Consider the following 5,361-nt stretch of genomic DNA (forward strand, 5'->3'; position numbering starts at 1 on the left):
GATCATAGGAAATTAACAATGATTATTATATTTCATATTAATATCTTAAAAGTAGTTATTTAGGTTACAGATGTAGGCATGCACAATTGATCACTAAGATATTGTTCCTTTCAATTAACCAGTGGAAATTACTAGTAAATTAACTTAGCTATCATATCTGTATAATATATATTATATATATATAATATATATACACACACACGAATATCTTTTTTCATAAATCATTTTCTTCATTTCTTATTACTTTTGTTTAGATTCTTGGCAAATTGCTGGGACAGAAAAGCTGAATATTTGATGAATATTCTTTGTCAAAATAATTTGTAGAAGGGTTCTATCAATTTGATTTTAGCATATATAAGAGTTGTAATTTTTCCTGGTGAAGGGGTGGAAATGATGGAACCCAGGGGCTCTTTACCAGTGAGCTGTACATCCATACCTCTTTTTAAAGTTTTTGGAGACAAGGTAATAGTGAGTTGCACAGGTTGGCCCTAAATTTGTTATCTTCCTGTCTCAACCTCCTGAGTATGTACTACCACACCTGGTACCAACAATGACATTTTAAGATCTTTGCTCAGAGATATAAATGTCACTTAATTGTTTTAATTTACATTTATCTTACTATTATTGAGCAGAACTTTTTTATAGGTAAATTACTGTTTTTTACTTCTAAATATTTTAGTTCACATCCTGTGCCTTTTTCTTTTCAGTTTTCTTTGTCATGTTTGTGAATTTTTTTTTTTTTTTTTTGCAGAACCAGGGATTGAACTCACACCCTTGCGCTTGCCAGGGAAGCGCTATTCCACTGAGCCATCTCCCCGGCCCCATGTTTGTGAATTTTTATATAATAGTTTGGGCTAATTTTTTTTGTGATTTGCTTAGACTGTTTCTCTTGATGTAGTCATCAGTGAAATTACTTTGCCTTTTAGTGTTTTATGACTTCAGTATTTAATATTTTTGGAGTTTATTTTGGGTGTTAGTGTAGAGTAAGGAGCTTGTCTGATTCTTTTAGGAAAAAAATGCTTTCAATATTCTTTCTTTCTTTCTTTTCTTTTTTTTTTTTGTGGTACCAGGGATCGAACTCAGGACCTTGTGCTTGCCAGACAAGCACTTATTCCGCTGAGCTGTCTCCCTGGTCCCCTCAACATTATTTCTTGACTTTTTATTTTATGATATTTCATTTTTTATAACTTAAAAGTATTTTTGGCATTTTAAAAGTTGCTTTACTATAATACATAAATTGTTTTAACCTTTATTTTAGAATAAGGAGAAATTATCTTCTGTCATTACTGACCTTGCCATAATAATGGAGCCCTCAGAATACTCAGAACTAAGTGACTTTGTGTCTAGGTAAGTCATTTTACAAATTTATTGTTCTAGGGAACATTTTCACTCTACGTTTTTATGTTTACCATTTTTTTTCCTTAATTGGTGTGTCTTCTCCGAAATCATAGAATAATTACTGTGGCTCATAATTAAACATATATTTTCTTAGTATGATTTATTTATTTTTATATTTTACGACAGGGTCTACAGAGTCTACAGGGTCTCATTGTGCAGATTGGACTCGTAGTGATCCTCCTGTTTACAGCCTCCCATGTGCTGGGATTACAGGCACATGCACTGTAATTTAGATGTGTGCTGGGCATCCAAATTAAAATGTGAGATAAACAGATACCGTAGTCAATTCTCATGGAATTTATAGTCTATTGGAGGAATCAGATAGAAATTAAATACTTATAGAAATATATGTGAAATTGTGACTGGGTGACATGCTAGAGTTACTGTTGACACATATATTGGGAATCTAATTGTTAAGGAATGGTTTCTGAAAAATGAATTAAGTAGAACTAACCAGAAGACCTTAGACACAGGGATAGGAAGAAAACCAGTACTCTGGTGTCACACAGAGCTCACAGGGCTTTCTGTCAACACCATGCTGAACAAGTAGCATCTGCTATTTGGAAATTACACAGGAAGAAGAGTAGGGTATCTGTCCCCCTAAACTAGTGGGCATTTCATTATTAACTTAGTAGACATTTGCTCTCAGGCTCTTGGGTAATCTTTCTAGACTGTTCTTTTGTTGTGGGGAGTCACTAATATTTTAGAAAGGGAGGTGAGCGTAGGTCAGAAGACCTGCATTTTATTTTATTTTATTTTATTACATTTATTTATTTTTTCCCAGCCCCCAGGACCTGCATTTTAGTCCAAACTTTAAGTTGCCACCGCTGCCGCCACCTCCTCTTCTTTTTTTCTTCCTCCTCTTCCTCCTTTTCTTTTTAAATTTCTTTCCTCTTTGTTTCTGCTATTATGCAATTTAAATACATTATTCCTAAGTGTGAACTTTTATTTTTCCTTTGCACATCTATGGTTTTTCAAGTTGAAAATTGGTACCTATAATTTTTGGAAGTTTCTTAAGACTTTCTCTGCCCTTACTATCCTTTTACACTCAAGGCTAACCATTGCACTTAGAAGGACCAGTGTGCTTTCTATTTCTCTCTCAACCGTTTTATACTGTTGTCATACAGATTACTTTCAACAGACGATGAATGTCTCAGTGCATTGTTATTTTTGCTCCAGCCAATTTTTTTTTTCTTTTTTTTTTTCTGGCAGAACCAGGGATTGAACTCAGGCCCTTGTGCTTGCCAGGGAAGCACTATTCCACTGAGCCATCTCCCCGTCCCCCAGCCAATTATTTTTAAAGCATGTACAAATAAAATTTGTGTATTCTTTTTTTTTTTAACCACTTCCAATATTGTTCATTGATTCATGTTAATTCATATTTCTAAGAGGTATATATTCATTTTTTTCTGAAGGACTTCCTTTTTATTGTGCTAGTCTCTTATAATGAATCCTGTGATCTTATGTTTCTCTGAGAAGTCTTCCTTTGTCTTCACTTTTTGAAAGATGTATTTGCTGGCAGTAGACTTCTTTTTTTTTTTTTTATAAAAATTTTATTTATGTGTGTGTGTGTGTGTATGTGTGTGTGTGTGGCCAGCTCAGCCCACCAGGGGGCGGCTGGCTGGCATGTGGTGCTGGGGGATCGAACTGTGGTCCCTGGGTTTTGCTAAAGCTTGTTCTAAGTAGGTGCTTTAGACCACTGAGCCATCTCACCAGCCCTGGCAGTAGACTTCTTGTTGACAGCTTTTCTTTCAGATCTTTGAAAGATTACTTTTCACTCTGGAATGGTAATTGTACATTGTAATTCCAGTACTGTGAGAGGCTGAGGCATGAGACTGCAAGTGCCAGCATATTTTGGGCTATTTAGTCATTTATCAAGACCCTGTCTCAAAGAAAAAAAATTAAAAATATATGCCAAGAATGTAGCTCAGTGTAAAGGCCCTAAGTTCAAGCCCTAGTGAAAAAGAAAGATAGAAAGAACTTTTATTATTTTCTGGGTTGTGTTATTTGTGACAAAATGTCTCCTATAATTATCTGTGTTTCTCTGTATTAATGTATTGTATGGTATATGTATATTTGGGGACTACCTTCAGATCTTTCTTCTAATTTTTTTAAACCACAATTTGATTGTTTCATGTCTAAAGTATATATGTAAAATTTTTTCCAAATATGTGTTTTCAAATGTTAATCGTGCTCTGTTCTCTATTCTTCTGTAACTCTTTACTGATTTGCATATGTTAGCTCACAGTGTTTCATTTTTATTTTTTTTTAGTGCAGTGCTATTGTATCTATCTGTCAAAATTTACACAGCTTTTAAGAACTGCCAAAATCTAGCTAAGCTTTGTTACACATGCCCGTAATCTCACCACTTAGGAGGCTGAGTCAGGAGGATCACAAGTCACGCCCAGCCAGGACAACCTAGAGAGACTTTGCTTCAACTAACAAAGAAAGCTAATCAGACAAAAAGAATATGTGAAAATTTGATCTGATTTCTAGTTACCTCTATCAAGCGAAGATGATCTTATGTATCCCGTGTCTTCTTTGAGGGTAAAATGTTTAATTAACTTGATTGACTTGGGACTTCAGATTTTTGATGGGCTCAGCAAAGGTTGTGATTTTCGAGATGAATCAAAGAACTAAATGTTAAATCAGAATAATCTGCTGGAGGACAAGATGGGTAAAACTCTTAAAGTCATAGGTGTAAGTAAAGACTTTTGTAACAGAACCCTAGTTGTTCAGAAAATAGTTCCAAGAATCAACAGTTGGGATCATGTTAAGTTGAAAAACTTTGCACAACAGAAGAAACAGGCCAGGGAGATAGCTCAGTGGAATAAGGGCTTGCCTAGCAAGTGCAAGGTCCTGAGTTTGATCCCTGGTACCACCAAAAGGAAAGAAAAAAAAAGAAACAACTGAGTGAAAAGATAACATATTGAGTGGGAAAAAGTTTTGCAAGCAATTCCTCAAATGGAAGACTCATCTAAAATATGTAAAGAACTCAAAAAATTTAGACTTCCAAAATAAAAACCCAATCAAAAAATTGACAGGCAGAATGAATTGAAAATTCACAGACGAAATATCAGATGGCTAGTAAATACATGAAGAAATGTTCAGTTCCTTTGGCCATGAGAGAAATACAAATTAAAATAGTACTGAAATTCTACCTTGCTCCACAAAGAATGGCTATCATCAAGAATCAAATCATTGGAACTGCTAGAAAGACTATTGGGAATGAAGAACTCTTCTACACTATTGGTAGGAATGTAAACTAATGTACTCTATGGAAATCAGTATGGAAATTTCTCAAAAAAACTAAAACCTTTGTTTTTAGAAACAAAGAGCTAGAACTAGAAACTTGACCGCGCTAGTCCCTTTCTACATATCTTCCCCGAGGGGTTAAAGACATATTACAGTGATACATGTATATCCATATTTGTACAGCAGCAGCACAATATATAATAGCTAAACCTTGGAAGCAGCCTAATGTTCAGCAGATGAATGAATAAAGAAAATGTGGTATTTACACAGAATAGAATACTATTTGGCTATAGAGAAGAATAGGCAGGTCACTTGTAGGTAAATGAATGCACCTTAATGTGAAGTGAACTAAATCAGGCAAGCTTAAATCTTACATTATTTCTCTTGTATGAGAAACTCAGGGTAAAAATAAAGAACAAAATATAAGATAATAGGGAGATAGAGTATTCTTAAAGGGGAAAAGAATCAAAATGGGAAGAGTGGGACAGGAATAAGGCATAAAAAAAGGAATCAGGATGTGATATATATGCACTAACTCCACATGAGGAATCTAAACAGTATGTACTGCAAACATGAATGAAATAAAGGAAGGGGTCAAAGGATAGTTGGAGGAGGGAAGGAAGAAGGGAAAACAGATGGAAAAACAATTAAGATATGTTATATACACATACCAGTTTCCCACAAGGAATGTAAACATCATGTACTACA

The 5,361-nt window shown here is 34.6% G+C and overlaps 1 long non-coding RNA gene across 1 annotated transcript in view; it reads left to right on the forward strand.

The window, feature by feature from the left end:
• The first annotated feature begins 1,272 nt into the window (after positions 1-1,272).
• Positions 1,273-5,361, forward strand: part of LOC111814418 — a 29,146-nt gene continuing 25,057 nt past the window's right edge. Inside the window, exon 1 of the long non-coding RNA XR_002819414.1 lies at positions 1,273-1,347. This is a non-coding gene — a long non-coding RNA (uncharacterized LOC111814418). The remainder of the gene's footprint in view (positions 1,348-5,361) is intronic.

The sequence above is a fragment of the Octodon degus genome, unplaced genomic scaffold (assembly GCF_000260255.1).
Source record: "Octodon degus isolate 3935 unplaced genomic scaffold, OctDeg1.0 scaffold00312, whole genome shotgun sequence".
In the NCBI taxonomy this organism is placed as follows: Eukaryota; Metazoa; Chordata; class Mammalia; order Rodentia; family Octodontidae; genus Octodon; species Octodon degus.